The following is a 21,205-nucleotide window of genomic DNA, read 5'->3' on the forward strand; positions in this document are numbered from 1 at the left end:
CCGCTGGCGGGCGGGGGGGGGAGGGCTGCCGCGGCGCACGGGGAGGCTGCTCCTCTTCTCTCCGCTCCCAGCCGCTTCCCGGCTCGAGACACAAGGGCAATCTCTGCTTGCGAGGCTCCCCTGGCCTCGCCCCGCCCCCGTCGCCCGCCCCGTCCCTTTCTGCCGGGAGCCGCGCCCCCGTCCCCGCCCCTGTCGCCACACCCCGGCCCTCCCTGTGCCTTGGCCCCACCCCCACCGGCCCGGACCGCCCCCGGACAGCCGGACCGCCCCCTCAGGTGGGCGTGTGACCAGCGGAGGGGGGGTCCCCTCCAATAGAAAGTCCCCGGGTTGGGCCGCACAGCCAATGAGACGGTGGCAGGGGAGGCGCCAGACGCCAGGTTACAAAACAAAGGGGCGTTCCTCAGCCAGGTGCCAGACCTTGCCGCCCGCCTCGCTGAGTGGCATCCGCCGCGGGCCAATCGTCGGGAGACCCGGCTCCGCGACGGCTTCTCCAGCCAATGGGCGGTGAGCGAGCGGGGAGAGGCGGGGGCGGGCGTCGAGGCGCTGTCCAGTCCCGGTCCTGAAGTAGCAGCCGGCGGCGCACCCGGGGAAACGCGGGGGTTGCCCGGCGGCAGCGGGAGCCTGAGGGGAAGCGTCACCGCGCCGGGGCGGCGGGCGGGGAGATGCTCGGGTTCCCGGGAGGGAGCGGCAGGTGTGCCTCGCCGGCCACCCCGGCCCCTAGAGCCCCGGAAGCCGGCCCGGGCGTGACCGCTAACGGCCGATTGCGCTCTGCGGGAGAGACCCGGGAACGGCGGGGCCCGGAGCCTTCGGGCAGGCGGTGCCGGGCAGCGGAGGCGAGGTACAGCGGTGGCGGGGTCGTGGGACGAGCACGTTAGCGCACATCCAGAGTCCTCACCGGCTGCCGCGGAGCCGCGGGCAGCTCGCCGGGGACGGAGGAAGGGTGCTCGGCCCTCACCACCGTGGCAGGCGTCCCGCCCGCCCTGCTCAGATCACAGGCGGTCACCGCGCCGCTCCTCCGTACGGCCGGCTGGGAAAAAAGGGGGTGAAGTACCGGCGAGCTGGGGTCGGGGTTAGAGAGCTGTGGAAAGGACGCAGCCGGTTTGCTCCGGTCCTTGCAAGAGAGCTGTAAAGCAACTTCTCGTCCTTCTGCTTTTACTCTCGTCTCCCTGAAAGCAGCAGATGGAAGGAAAGAATTGCTGAATCGCCTGTATCCTCAGAGCTTAAGACGTAGAGATTCCTTCACCACAGTAGCAGTAAGACCAGCTCCCCTTGAGTTACCCAAACAATGGCGATCAGGAACTGTCTGGAATTGTTGCAGTGTTGCCTGGACTCTAAATGGCCTGGGGAAAAGTTTTTGTTGTTTTGTTGTTTACGTTTTTTTCATTTGAAAGCTTTCTTTGTGAGGGTTTGTAGCTGGTAGTCCTCAATTGCTTGAGTCCAAAAGGTAAAACACTGAATGTAAGACGTCTAAGGGGGCAAGCTACTTCTTCAGGTTTGGTTATTCGGTGTTTGGCATGATATCATTCACCCTTTGCCAAAACCTCTTAGTGAAATCAGAACACTTTAAGTTACTGGACCTGTCTGTATTATCACTACAGAATGAATTGTGTTGCCTCATCTTAGAGAAAACAGGAATCCCCTGCACCCAAATGCTTACAATGATCAAGTCTTTCTCCATTTCTAGTTCTCTTTTGTTTCTGTTTGTTCTCCAGCATGATGCAGTATGTTTTCCATGGTACATCTCTGAATTTCCACCTTGATGTCCTGTTCTATAACACCAAAGAACTTTACTGTCATAAACAAGTGATAAATAGTCTTACATACCTATAGGAGAGGAAAGCTCTTTAAAAGCTCCTTTCTTCAAAGGGTGCAAAGTCTCAGATCATTAAGGAAGTGCTAACAGTTGTCAACTTTACCTTAATGAACTTGCACTAGAGGGGAATCTGGGAAGTTACGTATTCTGCAGCTGTATCTTCCACTTCATTTGATAGCAGGTAATGATTATGCCTAGCATCAGTTGAGAATGCATCAGAATTTACAATGAGTTCTCCCCCTCCATCTCAAAAAAAATGTCCAAGCACAGTACAGAATCAAATTACAGCATTACATTTTAAAGTTATATTGTTTGTATGATTTTTATCCAATAAACATCATGTACATTAAAGAGCAATTCTGGCAAAATAAGTAATTTAAACCCTTCACTAAAACAGGACTGAAATTCAACCTGAAGTGCTTTTGAATTAATTATAAGTGACAGCTCTGCACTTTTGACAAAACATACTTAGTTGTGTTCTTGTTACAGGAAGCATTATAGGAAAGATACAAGTGTCTTCCCAGGTTAGTGATTAGAAGCTGTGAAAAGAGGTCCCCTGGCAAGTGTAGGGATTAAGCTCCTGTCTGTACATCACGAGGGGTTCCAAGTCTTGGCCCCATTAATACATTTGGAAAAGCTGCTCTGCATGTTTGGAAACACCAGCTAACATTTTCCTCCCAAGAACCCAGTAACATGGACATTACATCACTCACCATGTAAAAAGCATAACCAGAAATGCTGGTTCTCAGCCAATTTCTCTTGGCTTAAGTGGATCTGTAATGAGCAAGTGGCATGTTGGTAGGAAGCAGGTTTGCAGGAGAGAGTTGTGCTACTCCTCTTCATTACACAGCAAAAATTTTAAGTAAACCTTAGAAAATTAAACCCAGGGTTCAAGCTCCACCAATAAAATGCTGCAGTGGATTATAAGTTTTTTTGCTGTATGTGCTGAAATGAATTATCTGTCCGTTTTTCAAAAAGAAAAAAACCCACTCTGAAGCCCCTGTTTTATTTGAACAAATATAAATCTGAAAGATATGTTTAAAATCATTAGAGCTGCCAGATATGATGTCATGCTTCTTTCGATTATTGCAGCTGTGATAATTTGACAGCTTGTGTAAATGTAGAATCACATTTTATGACATTTAGTGTCAGCTCACAGCTAAACCAAACATAAATGGAACAGAACTTTGTAATTGGTCTGTGGAGCTGGAGCTCACACACAGAATGGCCAAAAGCTTCATTATTTCTAGACCATTATTTCTAGGGCACATGGACACTTCAGAAAGTACAATTCAGAACCAAGTAGAAAGTACTACCCTAAAATATAACCTGATCAACACTGAAAACCAGATGTATGATGTAAACATTTTATCAGAACCAGAAAAATGCTGTTCTCTTATCTTGATATCTATCAAGGTGATACTTAGAAAAATCCCAAATGCTAAAGAAAGGAAAACAATCTAATCTGCTAGTAAGATTCAGAAAGAGTAAAAAAACCTTTTCTCTTTCTGAATTGGTAAATAGCAAGTTGTCCAGCTTTCCCTACACTTGCAGCATAGATATTACATTGTATTCTCCCACCTCATACTTTATTTCTTCTCTGTGTTTACACAAAAGCTAACATATCAAACCCTTCACCTAGAAGAGAAGAGAGCTTGCTTAGTAGTTTTCTCTGAATTATTTCCTGTTCATCCTTTTCTAGACAGCATACATTTCACCTGTGTCAGTGAAGAGTTAATGGAACTGTGGCAGCCTTAATAGAGAGCTCAGATCAGTAACTGCTTCATGCCCTGGTCCACCACATGGTCTGTTAATTTGCTTGTGCTCTTTTATTCTCCTGATCAAAAAAACCCCAGGCTTCTTCCTGAAAAGCTAAACTCCATGTCCTCTGCAAGCATCCATCTATGTTGGTTTGGGTCAATCTACCTCTAAAGTTTGCCTTGAAAGACAAGTAAAATCTAAAGGGACAATAATGATTTTAATTATGCTCTTTAGTAGCATCAGTGGTCAGTGCTTATTTTTTATAATGTGTATTTTAAAGTAAATTTTGTATAATCTAGGGGGTAGTCAAGGAGTAGGCAAAATATGACTGCAGAGTTCTAACCACAGCCAAAAGCCTTGCAGGAAAGAAGGTATGGAGAAGGCAAGTTGTGACAGAAGTTAGAGACTTATTCTATCATGACTTGCAATACCGATAGGCATTCACCATCACATTTAAAATAGTAATTTGGAAACTTACTTATTTATTTAGTAATTTGGAGATTTATTTACATGCTGCAGTTCAAAAGCATTGTGATAAACCCCTGATGCAGCTGCCACTCAGCCTTGAACAAATACTTGTTTGGATAACAGCCATCTCTTGCAGTAGCAAGTCCTTAATTTTTGTATTGGCCACCTTCAACCTGAAAGTGGCAGAATGCCTTCCCTGGGATTCAGAAAGCAACATGTATCATCAGAGAAAGTGCATTTCCCTGCCCAGTGCACTACTACTCGCCTATGTGGAAACCAGAGATCAGAGATACCTTGACCAGAGCCTGTGTATTTGCACTTTACATTACCCCTTTACCATACCTCAGCAACTAGAATAGAAGAGTTTGAGTTCTGTTTATTTTGGTTGAGAAATTTTGTGTGGTAGAGGTGAGTTGCTGTTGTTTTAAATGATGTGGGTCTGGTTGAAGCTGATTCCTAAAAAAAAAAATAATAAAATTGGTTAACAATCACTCGCCAGATGCCAGCAAAAATGCATTGCTTTGAACAAATACTGTAACTACTAATTTAGTTAAGTCTATCCAACTGTGAAAATATATTGGCATGAATAAAAATGTATAGACATGGAACGCATTGCTTTTTTTTTTGTTTGAAAAAAAAAATTGGCTTTGGTAAAGAGCAATTGAAGTTTGAAAATATGCTCCTGAGAAGAAATGTGTTCATTTCCATAAAACATATTGGTGTGTAAATATACAGTATGTATCAGTTCCAGAGCAACATTATGAATTCAGTGAAATTTTGTTCTATGTTAGTAAGATGAACCAAGCAAAAGGAATTGCATGCTGCTATTACTACATATAAAATATGTGTGGCATGAAGTCCCATTTATAAAGCAATTATAAATGTGAGATATTTTGCTGGCTTTTGGAGGAGGAAAAAGTCTATAAAACAACACTGTTAATGCAATGCTGGTGAAAAGCGAGCCAAGGTCAAACAAAACTGGTATCATTCTTATTGAAAAGTACCTAATGTATGCTTTGAGTTGGCAAAAATAATTCCAGGAGAGAATTACCAGGTGAGTGGAAGCAGGATGTCTTGTTCATAACCTGACCTCTCATCTATATAAACTGTTGAATGAAGATACAGCCGAAATGGTGCTGGTAACATGATTCTCCATACATTCTGATTAGGTCTTCCTCTTCCTAAGTCTTTGATAATTAGCAAAATTGTGTGCTTTCCTGTGTTTTCTAACCATCAGCTAAGAACCAACTACTCTGAGAAATTTTTCACTTGCTTACCCCAAACCACAAAGTTCCTGAGCTACACAACTTTAACACCTCTTATACCTTTAGCTACTTAAGATGTAAGTACATACAATGTACATTACAGTTTGCCATAAAAACTTTTAACTTCATGGAACTAATTTGAGAGTAATTGTGTTTTAGGGATGGTTGGACTAACATATTCACAAAGTTTAGAATACATGCTAGATAACATCTTTGAAATATTTATCCACTTATTTACTGGTTTGTTGTTTCTTATGCTTTGTAATTTTTTAATTGCTTTGTGTTTTATTACTTATGCACAGGTTATGTGATGTGTTGGAAACAACCTCTCTTGAACCCAGCTGAGGTGACAAAGAAATATTCAGCAACTCAATAAAAAAGTTGTTCATTCTATAGACTATGATGTAATCCATTTTACTTTCTTAAAAGCACCCTCAACTACTCACACCAAGATGCTTACAATTATTTCCTCACACATTCTGGTAGTTTAAAAAGGAGACTGTAAGCATTTGCATTCAACATTCTTTTATATTCAGACTTAAGTTTTCCCATTAGTGCATCTTTCATTGAAAATATTTTCAAATAAAAGCAAAAGTATTTTAGCTGATCCAGAGTAAGATTCAAAAAACTCAGCAAATACTTTTTTTTCCTATACTAAATATTCCTTAGATATTTGCTCTAGAATATCCATGCTTTAAAAAAAAAAAAGGTTTTAACACTTGACAGGGGTTTTCTGTCAGAATATTTCTTTTGCCATTTCTTTGAAAATCAGCCCAAGACATAAGTCCCAGGGCAAAAAAGTGCATACAACTGACTTATTAGATCATAGTGTTTAAAATTTGTACAAATTCTGTCTCTACACAACATTCCTCTAAGAGTTAGATGATCTAGCAGTGAAATGCAGTCATCCAGCCAGACTGGATTACTATTGCTATTTCTAGCAATGAGAACAAGATTGCAGATTTATCAGATTGCATAATGATATATACCCTAGTTAGGACCAGAAAGTGTAGACTCTGCTTTGGTTTGTGTCTAAACAGATCTGATGCCACATTTGTCTACTTGATTGTACTCCAAAATTCTTTTTAGCAAGGAAACAGGGAATATGGGAATTTGTATACTACAGTTTTTGTCTTGACATTCAGTCAGGATGCTGAGAGCTTTAATAAGCCTTAGCAACCTTTACCAGCCTCTCCTGGGGTCTCCACCCTCAGCCATGGGCATGGACTCTATTTAGGCTAAGTTGTGCAAGAGAAGTGCAGGTCTCTGGCTTAGTCCTACTCTTACTTTGTCATGGAATGCTGTGATCCAGAGTTCAATTAATGGCTTGGTTATAGCCTCTCTTCTCTTATAGGCCTGCCTAGTGATCACTGAATCTAATCCTAACTTTGCAGGTTGACTTCACTAAGTTGCTTCATTACCGTGATATTGTCTTATGTTCTGGAATCTTGGTTGGAATTTGCTACAACCCCTGAGTCTGTCCTGGCTTGAGTACTATGGGTCTGGGCTAAGGTTGGTGAGGCCTCTGTCCTGATGGTCTGGGCATCCCTGTGTTCCTGGCTCACCTTGTGTTAGAGAGCAGCACTGCTCCTGATGTTCCATAACAGATGTGGTGTGAGAGAAGAGAGTACACAAAAAGTAGCAAATAGATCCAGGTCCTTGGTTTCAAAGATGTGTCTTTTAATCTGCTGACACCAGGCAGAATTGAAAGCATGTCACCTGACCCAAAATAAAAGTAGGAAAAAATATATTCAGACAAATATTTTTGTGAAAGTAGCTCTAGAAAAACTAAAGCTGTGATGGGAGGCCAGGGTTAAAATAGGACTCGTTGTTGAATGGATAAAAAGGCTGGGATAACACTGACACTGAAACCTGATAAATTGTTGATAAGAAAAAGCAAATCAATGGAAACATGTTGATGAGACCCCAGGAGGAATGGAGGGTGTGATCATTCAGCAGACTATAATTTGGGAAATAAGAAACATAAGATAAATCTGAAAACAGAGTAGAGCTTCAGAGAAAACTAGGCAGTCCTTGAGCACAGAAACTGGACCAAGGAACCACAAGATGGGGAGCATGAGAAAAAAAGCTAGAGAAGAGGTAAAAAAAAGGAAACTGTGTCATGATAAAGAACTAAAAAACAAATTCTGACAGTAAAAATGGTGAAAGCAGGGAAAAAACCCAAACAAGCAAAAAACCAAACCAAGAGAGAAGGCCATAAAGCATGCAAAAAGAAAATCAATACAAGCATTATAACTGATACAGCATGAGCTGAGAAGGCAGGGGAATGGAAAAGGCAATTGTAAAAGTAGCTATTGGTGGATGAGAGAACTAGGAGAGTAACCTCAGCTTTTAAGACAAGAACAAATGTCTGTATTCAAATTGCTTTATAGGGCCTGAAACTCAATGTACCACAGTTTCATAATATAACTGCCTTTAGTAAATTTCTGAGATTCTTGGTGTATATATATATATATATATATATGAAGTTGCTGTCTCATCCAGGGGATTTACCATAATATTCCAGCTCAAATGAAAAGGTGTAAGGTTGGTCTAAAGACTCCAAGCCTTCTCGTGATCTCTGTGGATATCAAAAGGGTATCTTTTTTTCCCCTCATTAACTTTAATAAATTTTAGGGGCATACATGAATGTAATGGTCTTACAGTTACAGGATGTTCATAATGAAAGAAATGAACCTGTTGGTTATACAACATTTATATTGCTTTTGTATTTTTATATGGTGAGTTCTTACTATGTGACAGCCCTTCTTCTGTCTTCTGCACCTTGTCCATCTGCCATCCTGTTCCACCCCTCTTCCTTTTAACTCAGAGCCTTGGTCTCATTCAGCCGAAGGAGTAGCTTTAGGGATGATTCATGGTTTTGAGGAGAGACAAGACATTGACAGATAGAATCTCTAATTCATTAGCTGAAAAAAAAATCGAAAATATGTAATCAATATGGTGGAGGACTGAAAGAAGAGGAAAAGGCAGCTTTAGAATAGTTGAATAATGCCTTTGAAAATTGGATTATGTTTCACTTTGCCACAGAGTTCCTCTGTGATGCTAGGTAAGTCACTTAAATCAAATGTTTTTACAGAGGTAATAAATTGATATTGATGCTCATTTTCTCAGTCTCTAACTTCATACCAAGGTGTCATATCTGCAGAAATGTGAAGTACTGTAGACATCCTAAAACCAGTGTGAACTGGACTAGGAACATGCAGAGCCGTCTAGTGAAAATTGGCCACTTGGAATTAGTGGTTACCTTTGACATTAATCTTAATTAAATACTTCATTATAATGTATCTGCAGAACGAGGACAAATTAAGGTTTCATTGGCAGTTCTGGATCCTGGCACTTCTTAAGTCCTTGAGTTTTCAGTTTAAGTGACGTTAATGTGACTTTGTATACCTGTGTGCTCATTTACTACAGTTCAGTTATTCAATTTTCTTTCTTTTTGTATTAGCTTATTAGCTTTGATTTAGTTACTCTTTGGAAATATTCACCTAACGTTTTTGAAATATTTTATATCTCAGAAATATAATCATCACAAATGAACTCAGTAAAAGTTTCAGAATTTTTTTTCCTCCCTGAAGACTAAGAATCTCTTGTGTTGCGCCCATAAATCACAAATAAAGACAGAGATTATAATTACTAAGATAAATAATTACTTATATTTCTACTTATTATTGGCTCAAAATATGGAACTGACCTCACCCATCTTTGTAAGAAAACAGTGGAAGTATAATTGGAAAGAAACAAAACCAAAGGAATTATGCAAAATACAGCAACTTATTAGTCTCTCTTGAACTACTTGTTTTAGAGTAGGTGAGAGAAAGCAAAGTGAACATGGCATGCTTTTTAATGTTCCTCTTCTACATAAAGATGCAGTGTTTCATTATGTCCCTTGCCATTGTGATAGGATGATCAAGTCAAACAGTTTGGTGCTGGGTGGAAAATAGAATTAAGAATAAAAGAAAATATATCCTGCAGTATCTGGAGCCATTAGGAGATGCATTATTTGCTTTCCCATTGAAAAATTATAATGCAGAAGATTTAATGGGTTAGCATTCATAATTCATTTGCATTTCCAGCTTAGTGTAATGCGAGGAAAATATATCTGAGTGAAGAGTACAAGAAACTATAAAGGGTTTTCAAGGTGCTTGTACTTGTTAAAGCAAATCTAAGTTCTCTGATAATCACAAAAGTGTTTTGTTACAAGTGCATTTGGTAGCCAATAATACTTCAGTTGTTAGATGATGGTACTAACAGCACTTCAGAATAGCCATATGAGAAGTAGGATTTTTACCTCTTATGAGTCTAAGCTATTTCTTGAGTTTTTTATTAATATCAGGACTGTGTTGTAGCCTATTGTCAGCAATTTTTAAAGTGACAGACGATAAGAGTGAAATTGGCCTGACTGAAAATCAGTCCTTGCTAGAGGCTGTGTATGGAAATAGTGTTAAGTAAAGACACACACAAAATTTCACTTTAAAAATTGTTTTTCTGGGTTTCGGTTTTCTGAGATGTTTCACTTAAACAGATTCTTCCACTCTTCCTGAATTAATTGGTTTATGCCATGTCTCATATTTTAAGATCAGAATGATTTTTAGAGTACCAAATGATGGAATATTGCTACATACAACTACACTGCATGTGTGCTCTTACTTTTTACTGTGAAAGTATGAAGACTGAAGCTAACAAATTATATCTGAGCAGCATGCTATTCACTGGAGGCTAGTTTCTTGCCTACAGCAGAATTCAATTAGATTTCCTTCTGTATTTATAGATTTTGCATTTTATAGAGGGCAAAATAGGTTAATTATATAATTAAAATGTTTCACTTTAGCAGTATACAATTACTATTTATTATCTAACAGGTATGTCAAAGAGAAAAAATAAGAAACATCATTTATCTTCAGTTCATGCATTTTGTTACACACCTGCTACATGAGAAATATGGAAGGTAAGGATGGATACTTTTTCACTGTTGACACTCCAAAGTATGTCTTTCTATATGAAAATGCTTCAGCATATCAAAATAATTATCATATCATCATGGAATCATAGAATGGTTTGGGTTGGAAGGGACATCAAACATCATCTACTTTCAACACCCGTGCATAGGTACTGGACCAGGTTGCTCAGAGTACCATCTGACCTGACCTTGAATGGTCTTAGGGATCAGGCATCCATAACTCCCCTGGGCAACCTGCTCTGAAATACATGCCTATCTTTAAAAAAAAAAAAAAAAAAAAAGAAAAATGAAAAAATCTTGATTTCTTTCTCAGATATTTAAAGAAGATTAAACTTACAAGTAGGGATCCTCTTTGTTCTTCATAACTGTTGCACATGTTGATGATGGACTGGAAATGGGCACCAAGTTTACTAAGGGATTCAACAGAATCTGGGAAGATGCAATTCATTCCTTTCATGTCTCCTATATGCAAGCATGCTCTGAGGTTGTTAATTGTGCCTGTATATGAGACAATTTTAAGTCTGGAGTAACTGCAGTACGTAGTGTTATTGTTCCTCCATTTATGTTAAAAATTAGTTACTTTTCTTATGTGTTGTTCAGGTGTAGTTGAGTGTACCCCAATACTGCTGAAGAAATTTTACAGCTTCTTGATTGTTGAAGTATTTGGTTTTACTCCCTGCACTTCAAGTAGGTTTCTAACGCTGTGGAATCCACTACAAGAGCAATCTTCCCTCAGGAATGAGCCTGATCTGTAATTGCAATAGGATTTGTGCACATGCATTTGTGGAGGACAAGCTGATAGGGTATTACTTGTGGAAATTATTGGTACAAAGAATTTGGAGGGATTCCATTACCTAAAATTCTTGTACAACTTGTTTGGAAGCCAAGCTGCCCATGCATCTTACTGTTGCTAAACATTTCAGACTTTTCAATGGACAATACATATAATAGTTGGCTATTTGAGCAATGGACCTTTCCTCCATACCCAAAAAAATGGTCAGTGAGTATAGCCATCATCTTTAATTTCCTTTATAGCTGACCAACATAGTACAGTAGTAAATTAAGACCAAAATCTCAGTTGCTTCAAGATGACCTTGAAGCCACAGCAAATGAAGATTCTAGACCAACATGGAACAACTGCTACACAACTATGTTTTCCTGTGACTGTTAGGTCCAGTTTTCTATCCAACCTTAAGTGTGTTCATGAACTTTATGACCTTCATTACAGTATCTTTACCTAAGTATAACTTCTGATCTTAAGTTTTTATGCAGGTTATTGCATCCAGCAGTTTTACATAGTTTAATATAAATATGTCATCCATTAATCTTTTACACCAAAATTAGTACCAAAATTAGAAAGGCAGAGGAGTTTTCAGGATTTTTAACTTAGCCTTGTGAGAACTATGCCTTCCAGTATATTTTAGTTTGGTTTTCTCCAGGGATTTTAGGGAAATGCTTGCTGTATGCTGTTTTGCAGTTCATACTGTTTCTAAGGAATCATTTTATCTTCTCTAACTTATGGACATTAGACTTCACCATTCCTTTGAGAGGTTAGGCAGTCATTTTTGTTAAAAATACATGAGATCTTCAAGACAGTCATTTTGACAGTATTCTGATAAGATTCAGTCAGTACATTGCAAGTTCTAGTGAGCGTTACATATTTGACTAATACTGTGCAACCATTGGTTTACATTTATCTTATACATTTGTCTGCACTGCAATAACATATAAAGTCAGCTTAGTTGAAATTCTGGTTGTTATTGACAGTCATTCACTGTTGGTTAAAGTCATGAATAAAGCTGAACATTTACCATTTTTATTGTGCTATATGATCCTGAAGTCAAGTATCTGACACTTTGATTTGTTTCAATATGAGTGTTATGTTTGTCATCATAGAACATAAATTGCAGTCCCAAATAGGACCACAAAATAGTTCTTTCTCAGTCTTCTTTCTTTTTGGTGCTTTTACAGTTTTATAGTCTGGCTATATGGATTGGTAGCATGGCTTAGCAGAGTTGAAGATATATTCTGTGCTTACAGACATTTTCTATAAAGATGTTACCCTTTTAAATCTATAGGATAGATTACTTGATTATACTCCCTGATGTCCATGCTAGTGTGTACGAGTTTATGAATGATGAAAATAATGAGAAGTAGAAAAAAAAAACTTATCCCATTCCATGAGTTTCTTGAAATTCAAATTTATCAATGTTTTGTGTTTTAAACAGATTTTGGTATGTTGTACAAAAGCAAGATAATCCACAGGATTTGTAGGAACAGAAAATATTGACATTGTTGAGTGACCTTCAGAAAACCATTAGTATTTTTCAATCAGTCATTCTAACTGGTTACAGAACTGATGGTACTAAATGAATAGTCATGTTTTTGAAAGAAGATGGGGAGGATGTGCAATATTCTTTTTCTTTAAGACATCTGTCAACGCAAGTTTTTCCACACTAAGGGAAACAAATAGCTAGATAAATGAACTATCTACATAAATATTAAGAAACTGCAGGATGTTCCTGAGTTCCAGAACATATAATTTAGGTTAAAAATAAACATGGATTTGCAATGTAAAAGCCATTTTCATTGAATGATTCTGGGTTGTGTTCTAGCAAATCACACAGATTTCAAGGTATATAATCTTAACCAAGTTCATGACCTTAAGAGCCTTCTGTCAAAACCGTTGGCACCATTCCTGCACTTAAACCTATGCAGGCACTTAATTATTTTTCTAAATTCTGACTGTATGGAAACTTTAAGGTTTACTTACATTGGTTTGTTTTATTTTTGATCCCATATGCTGTTACAGTAAATCTCCAGATCATACGCATGTACTGTTCTTTGCATAGCATCATGGAGTGGTCTTGGAGGTGCACAAGCTGGATTTCTTCTGTATGAATCATAATACAAGCATAGGAATATAGTTTATGAACATCCCCCTCTTATGGGCATTTCATACACAAGGATTACAATTAGCCTAAAGAACCTCTACCAACCAAAATGGTAATGCTAACAGTAAAACAAAAACAAAAACAAGAAACCAAAACAGTTTTTGTTTGTTAATATGTATTTATATATAAATGTAATATTTATTTATTTATATATACATAATAAATATATTTTTATTCTTTGTTTGTTTGTTTGTTTATATATAGCCTTACCTACAAGGAGTTCCTCAAATTAATTGAATGGTATCAATTTCATGAGTGAAAGCATAAAGGAATTTTGGTGCTTTTCAGAAATACAGGGCAGGTAGTAGATTTGCAATGATTTTTGTGGAATTTTCCTCCTTCACTTACAACTGAACTTTTCCTCTCAAGAGTTACTCGTGCTAAAAGACATTGCTTTCAAAAAACATTATTCTGTAGCTTTGATTTTTTGCAGACTGTAGTATTTTGTAAATGAGTTAACTTTTCCTTTATTTTCAACACAGGATAATCAAGAACTATCAAATCCTGGATTTTCCAAGTAATAATTCAAACTCATTTCAGTCTCAGTAGGAAAAAACAAGTGTTTTGCTCCTACTGAAAGTAGCCTAAGCTTTTCTCCTTTTCTCACTCTGATGCTTGGGCCATCACTACCTGAGAAGACCTCTTCTGTTGTCACATCCAAGTTGTGACTAAATTCTACTTGAGACCCTGTTGGAAAAGACTGTCATTTGACCAGAAGATTGATTAAAGTGCTGCAGACTGGTACAGTGTATTAAGACCAGCATGCAGAAACACCAGGAACAAGATAAAATTGTAATAAATATAATTTAGAGCAAAAAATAATAGATTTATAGATATAATAGCTTAATAGAGGGTGAATTTAAGGCTAACAGTTAAGCATTAAATGTTCATAAGAAAAATGAGTTCCTTGATGGTTTTTTCCTCTGCAGCATCCTCCAGAGGAGAACAGCCTCATTGAAACTTATGAGATAGAAGTCTTGGTATTGTGGCACTGAGTGGTTTAGACAAAATGTTTTTTCTTTAGTTTCCCTTTGAATGGAGAAAAGCACTGTTTCAGTTATAATAGGAATTTTGTGTTCCTTTAGTTTGGAACCTCTTATTTCCTGAAAACAGTATCAGACTGGATCACAGGTGGTGCTTCGTTCCCCTTCCCCCTTTGAGTGTTTCACCTTTCTCTTTCATTGCTGTAGAAATTGTGGCAATCCCCAGAACAGAGTTGAAGACTGACACTCCACTGACTTAGCAATTTGGCAAGAGATTGCTAGGGTACATTTTCTCTTCCTGATTCCAAATTCAGTACTCTTCTTAACTCAAGTTTCCCCACCCACTTTACTTGTAGTGGAACAGCTAACACTACTAAGTTATTTGCCATTTATTTGTCATTTAAATTTCACTTCAGTGATAATCGGAACAAATAAAGAAAAATTTCTATCTATAAGAAGCAAAATTATTATATGATAATAGGGATATGGATAATGAGACAGTTTAAAGCTCAGTTTTATTCAAGATTCAGTCCTTTCCTGCCTAAAACTTCATTCACAAAGCTAGGCAAACTCAGAAGTAGTCAAGCTCATATAAGTATATGTATGATACAGCCTTTTTTTTTCCCCCCAAATCCTTTTCTATGAAATCAAAATGAGCTTTGTTAAATTAACAAGATAATAAAATCTGATTACATTGTAATTTTTAGAATAATTTTCATAAATCAAGACAGGTAATGCTTTTTCCTTTACTGAGGAAAGTACAGATTTCTCTTGAAGAAAATATAGCATTTAAATGCTCATGTAACTATCTCCATTTCTTTCTACTTTTCAAATTTACAAAAGCATAAATTTTGACATAAAAATGCTCATACAGTAGCATGAAGTAAATAATTTGTCTTGAAATATATTGACCTGATTCTACTTTGTAATTTCTTCTGATATAAGTTGATTGATGAACTTTCCATACAATAAAGTAATATTGTTACACTTGAGATATTTTAATTTTTACATTCAGTATAAAATAATATTAATACACATTTAGTGCATAATTGTCCACAGTTTAGCAGTTGATTTGTCCTGTATTTAACTGATGCTACTCCCCATTTATGTAAGCTTATGCACAAGACAATAAGTCTAAGCGCATGATTTATTTTTTTTTTGTGAAGGAAATAATTGGGATGGAAGATGTGTTTCTCTTTTCAAATGTTTAGCATTTAGATTTTTAGTTGCATAAGGTATTTATTACTGTTCATTATTTCAAAACTGGACTGTGAAATTCAACCTTTTGGCTATTTTATTGATGGACTAAGTATTTCTCTACATTGTTTTAAGAACCCTCCTTTCCAAATGATGCCTGTGTGATCCTTTGTTATGGAAGAGTGTTATTAAAGCCTGTCCTGAATATATCAGTTGTATAACACAGCTGACATTTAGTATCTATCCCACTTGAAAAAGGCTTAGCAATATAGTCTGCAATGCCCCATGAATTATCCACCTTCCACATGGCATTACTGAAGTTTATGCTGAAACAATGAGAAATTTCTCTGAAATCCTTATCTTTTTTTTTATTATTATTAATAGTTTGTCCATGGACGAGCTGTATTTCATCCTTTTTCTATGATAATGCTCTTCTGTAATTTTAGAATTTCTGTGCTTTCCATTTGAGAAGCTCAGCATGGGGAGAGAACGTGTTGTGTTCAAATTTTGAAACTGCTAATGCTTATTAGACAAACTTCTGGCAGTCTAAAAATTCCATGTCAGGAAACTAATCTTTATAGCATTCAATGATAAAAGTTTCTGTTCATTTTGGCATAGATATTATTTTCCAGAAATTAGAATAATAAACTCTGGGATTTCTAAAATAGGTAGGCAATGTTTCCAGCTTCAGGAGTCCTAGGAGTATAAGTGAGCTCCTCAAAGAGCAAGCATTTCCTAAAAGTCATAGCCAATGTCATGGAAATTAAGCATCCCCAATGCCATTTTTGTTCCTCAAGAGTCTCTAGCTCACAGAATTTCAGCATTTCTTGATTTTTAGATTTCTTTCCTAAGACCTAAATTTTCTTGCCTATTTGAATGGAAAATAATTCTGATTCTCTGCATTGTGGTGGTTTCCTTCACAAGTTCTTAGTTCTAGGGAAAGGTATAAGGGCTATACAAAATATCCAAACACAGTTTTGCTATAATAATACTACAGAGGAATTTCTTATGCCTTATATGTGAGGCATCCATTTATCCAATTCTTAATTCATTGAATAGTATTCTGAAAGGTTTAAAACTTTATGCATTGCTTCCTGAGAACTTCGTCTTGTTTAGTGTTGTGGAACATATTACTGTAGAGAGTGTATAATAGCTGTTCTTTTTTTCCTTTTTTATTTTGGCCCTGGGTTTGTTGTCTTACACTTCTATACACTTAATTGTGTGTCATTACTGCTAGTTTTTCCAGCACTTTCTGAATTATTTTGTCTTTTTTTTCATGTTGCTTGACCTTTGTTCATTCTGTGCTTTGTTATCAACATGTTTCAGTGACTTATCTTTCATATCGATGGAACAAAAGAGACTAATGCTCTTGTGACACTCTTTTAGTAACCTCTTTCCAACTCAAGCTGTTTTCCCAACATATATTAATTCAGTTGCTGCATGTGTTTAACTATATAGTCTTTTGAAGCTAGCAAAATAAAAGAATTTTGTTTTATAATGGGGAAAAATGTACTCAAATCAAAACTTTGCTGAAGTCTTTAACATGTTCTTTCTGTATCCATATGTGCTACAGCAAGTATCTTTCATCCAGAGATAAGCTTCTTTTTCCAAATAGCTGCTTTTTTTTGCACTTTGTGCTTCTTATTCTTACAAATAAACTTAATATAAAACAGTAAAGCTAGCATCATAATTTTCCTAATTATTGGATAAATACTGAGGATGCTTTCTTGGTGTCTTTGTGAAAGTCTATTGTCCCGGTGTCCTTTTTATATCTCCTCAGCACTATGCAAAAATTCCTGGCTAGTGAAGCTTTCAAAGGCACTAAATAGGTAAAAAATGTAGCATGTGTTCAAATGTAAATTTTTTAATGATGCCATTAACTCCTGTGGCCTTTACATGAATTGTGTCATTGAGGTGGAGTTACACCCCTTTGCTGTTCCATGTGAGTGGATGTTGTGGTCCATGTGGGATAATATGATGGATTAGGAGTTATGCAAGTTTATTCTTTAGCTGGAACCTGCTGAAATACCTGCTTTGTTACTCATCCCTTGAATAATAAAAAGAACAATATGAGGGAATAGTGTTTGCTGTTCTGTGTACAGAAATAATAGATCTATATTTTTCATCTCTTTGTATTGAATGTTGCTCTCTTTACAGAAAAGGAAAATGCTAGAGATGTGTGCTGGCTGTGGACTGTTTCAAATATTGATGTGTTAAGCTCTTTACAGCTAGCAACCCAGTATGTAGACTGTCTTCATCTGAATGGAGGCTCTAGCTGGCTGTTGTATGCTATCAGTGCTTGGACTGATTATACAGAGAATCTGGCATAAATATTTACACTGCCTCTCAGCAAACCTGTAATTCACATTTAGAAAAATAAATTACTTTAACAGTAAGACCATACTCTCAACTTCTTAAAACAAGAAGTTCCATCAAGTGGTAGGAGATAGGAAAAGTAGATAAAAAATTAAATTTTGAGTTGATCATTTATTTTCCTACTTCCCCAGGTCATAATACTGAATAGCCAAGAAAAATGGAGAAAATAAGTTTACATTTAAAACTGTATCAAATCACAAAAATCAGATTACCTCATCGTTCAGTCACCTTGCTTAGACTTGGAGATACAAATTGAAATGGGACGATTTGAAGCTTTAACTTTTTGCAGATTAAATTTTTGCACAAGTGTTAGTCACTATTTAATTTCCTACTACTTAGGACTTTCATATGGATTGTCTCAAACAGTATTTTTCATGTTGTAGTTAAAAAAAAAAATAAAGCAGAAAAAAATGGTGAGAAAATAAGTATATAAGTTTGCCCAATATAAGCAATTTGAATTTGTTTCCTGGAGAGGTGTAGATGATTTGTAGTGCTGAGTTCCAAATTAGAACAATTTATGACCAATCTTTCTCATCCTCCTTAAAGAACAGGAGACCATTTAAACTGGGAAAGCAGTGCCCATTCTAGGTTTGTTTTCCTTTCTTCATATTTTCTAACATTGCTTTGTTGCTACACAGTGTTCCCATAGAAAACCAGACACTCAGTGATGCCTGAATGGAGATTGTTTAACCCTGTGCATTTGTGTACATGTTGGGGGAAAGTGAAGAAAGGGTCTGTGTACCTAGTATCTAATATATACTATATAGTATGGGGGTGTGTGTGTGTTTGTTTCTGTTACACATAAATTCTTCTGCATTTACTGATACTGAATTTAGTTTTCCATTTTTACCATTCTATTTTATATGAGATTCTTCTGTAACTTGTAGAAATCTCTTCCAATATTTACTCTACTGACTAATTTTGCATCACCAAGGGTTTTGTCACATCATTATTCACCCATCCAGTCCTCTCTAAGTAAATCACAATAATGGTTGTGTTCCAGTTAAAGTATTCCACTTTCCAAGGCTGCTTTGTTTCTATTACAATACTGTTTTTCCTGGGAATTCTTACTGCCTTCCACTGTTGTTTACCTGATTTTTCTTAGTATATTTGTATTTGGTATTATAAACAGTATTTTATTCATTAAAAAAATAAATTCTCAAGCCACATCTTTTATGGCTTGCTTAATATTGTGATAAGTCTTCTGAGATACTGCGGTTTATATTAGTTGAATGACATATTCTTTTATCTCATGACACTTAACTCACATTTATTTTTTTTGTTTTACAACAGGATCCCCATGGAAGTGGTCATGTTATCAAGCTTATCAGAGTCCAAGGACTGGGCAATTTTCTCAGTCATACAACGTAGATTTACGTAGCCTTCAGAGGATGAGAGAGTTGGACTCCATGATTTTTATGGCTCCTTTCCAACTCGAGGTGGTCTATGATTTTATGTTTTATTTTACTAAAGTTTTGAATGCAAGGCAGCAACATATTTTAATTTGGACTTCAGCAACGCTTTTCAGAAAATAAACACTGAAATTATTTACCAGTAGTTTTGAAGGGGGACCTCCCAAATCTACAGTCAACATTATTAAAATGAGGAACACTTTCATACCAAGGCTGAATAAACATCTGTGGTTCTATATCTCGTGTTATATAGAAATGCTTTCTCAATGAGTTTCAGTAATGTAGGAAAAAGATTATTTGTGACTTTTTTTCCCCTTTACTTGTCTAATAGTAATTTTAAGTGCATAATATGCATTATATAACCTTATATAATCACTGCTGGAGAAACAAAGGAAATATAGTCAGCATTTTGAGCGTATAAAAAGATGTTACCTTAAAGAATGCTTTTATTTACATTAAGATATTGCAAATCACCTTATTGTATGTATTGAGAATAAATTGTTGCTAGAGCATGCTTCCACTTTTACTTATTTTTCTGTTATGCTGTTTTGCATATTTATTAGCTTCTTATCAGAGATGCTTTGACTATATTTTTAAAATAGGAAAATAAATATTTTCCTACTTTTTCTATCATGATAGATATAAAGGAGCATCTTTTATGCATGTTGTACAGGGAGCTAGGCATGCAATTTCCACTAATAATGAACCAGGCAGAAAATTCACCCTTAAGATGTACATGTATAGGCATCACAAACATTAATCATTAAAGTTGTCCATCATCCCTGAACTACATTTTTTTTTTTTTTCCAAAAAGTATAAGATACGTATGAATTTAATTTCACATTGAAATGATTTTAATTCATCTGATTCATCTTGCATAAAAAAATGTTTACAAAGTCAAGGGGGCTATCTTCTCTGCCTTGGAGTTTAGTGGACAGATAGACCCTGCCACTCAATTTACATATGCAACTTGTTCTGTGCTAGGGTTTACTTTAAGATGTCATACACGTGCTTTTCAAGAAAGTTCTAAGCCTATAATTTTTTGCTGTCAGAAAACAGGTCTGGTGGCTTATTAGGGACCCTATAAAACTTGGATCTGTCACTTCATATGTGAACTACTTCTCTTTTCTCAGGAATTTTGTAGAATAGGTCACAACTTTCTGTACCCATGTGTAAGTGCAGGGGTGCTTGTTTTCTTCTTTCTTTGACTAATAAGCTATCCCTCTGCATAATTAGGCAAATGCCTAAATGTATCCTGTAAATATCAATGTATTTTCTTTCCACTATAAGAAGTGTTCCTATGTTCAATAGGAGGTACAGCAATAATATTGAGACTAAATGTCAAAATTTTAAGGACTAGAGCCTTTGGATTTTAGTAGATGGGAAAGGTCTGTGAGAAAATCCTGAGAATTTGTTGGAAAATGCTGTTTTCTTTTGATTTATCACATTTGTATATGTCCCTTTAATAGGCTCAAGTATAAAGAAAATATGAACAGCTTTTTTTAGGTGAAAATATCTCAAGACAATTTGAACACCTAATTGAAAATAGTAGAACATATTATGTTTCAAAATGTCTGCATACTATGTTTAAAGCAAAGCCAGTATCTGCAGTGTCTGGAAAGACAGAGTAATCAGAAATTAGTTTATGAAGCCATGTTCTTCATCCATATTAGTCTTGCTCTCTTCCCAGAGGCAAAAGGAAGATAAATACAAATAAACTTTTCTTTGAACGTGTATTAAAAACTGGGCTTTCATTGCATTTTATGTGGCCTTGCATTAAAATTTAGTTCTGGCTGGTAACTGAAGCTTTTGAAAAAGCTTACCATTAATGTTAATATTTCTTTAATTATAACATGCAAACTTGGGGGTTTATACTTTATAATCTATCCTAATGACATAAAAATTTATATTTTACTTACAAACTATGGATTCTGTATTAGATCTCTGTCCTGGGTTATTGTTTGGGAAGTGGGGGGGGGTGACACGGTGTGGCTCCTG

At 36.8% G+C, this 21,205-nt stretch overlaps 1 long non-coding RNA gene across 1 annotated transcript; it reads left to right on the forward strand.

Moving 5' to 3' along the window:
* The first annotated feature begins 470 nt into the window (after positions 1-470).
* Positions 471-19,174, forward strand: LOC115599512. Its single transcript, XR_003988486.1, has 3 exons — positions 471-504; positions 10,188-10,273; positions 19,089-19,174. It is a non-coding gene; the product is annotated as an uncharacterized LOC115599512 (long non-coding RNA).
* The last annotated feature ends 2,031 nt before the right edge of the window (positions 19,175-21,205 follow it).

Source organism: Calypte anna, chromosome 1 (assembly GCF_003957555.1).
Source record: "Calypte anna isolate BGI_N300 chromosome 1, bCalAnn1_v1.p, whole genome shotgun sequence".
NCBI classification, from domain to species: domain Eukaryota; kingdom Metazoa; phylum Chordata; class Aves; order Apodiformes; family Trochilidae; genus Calypte; species Calypte anna.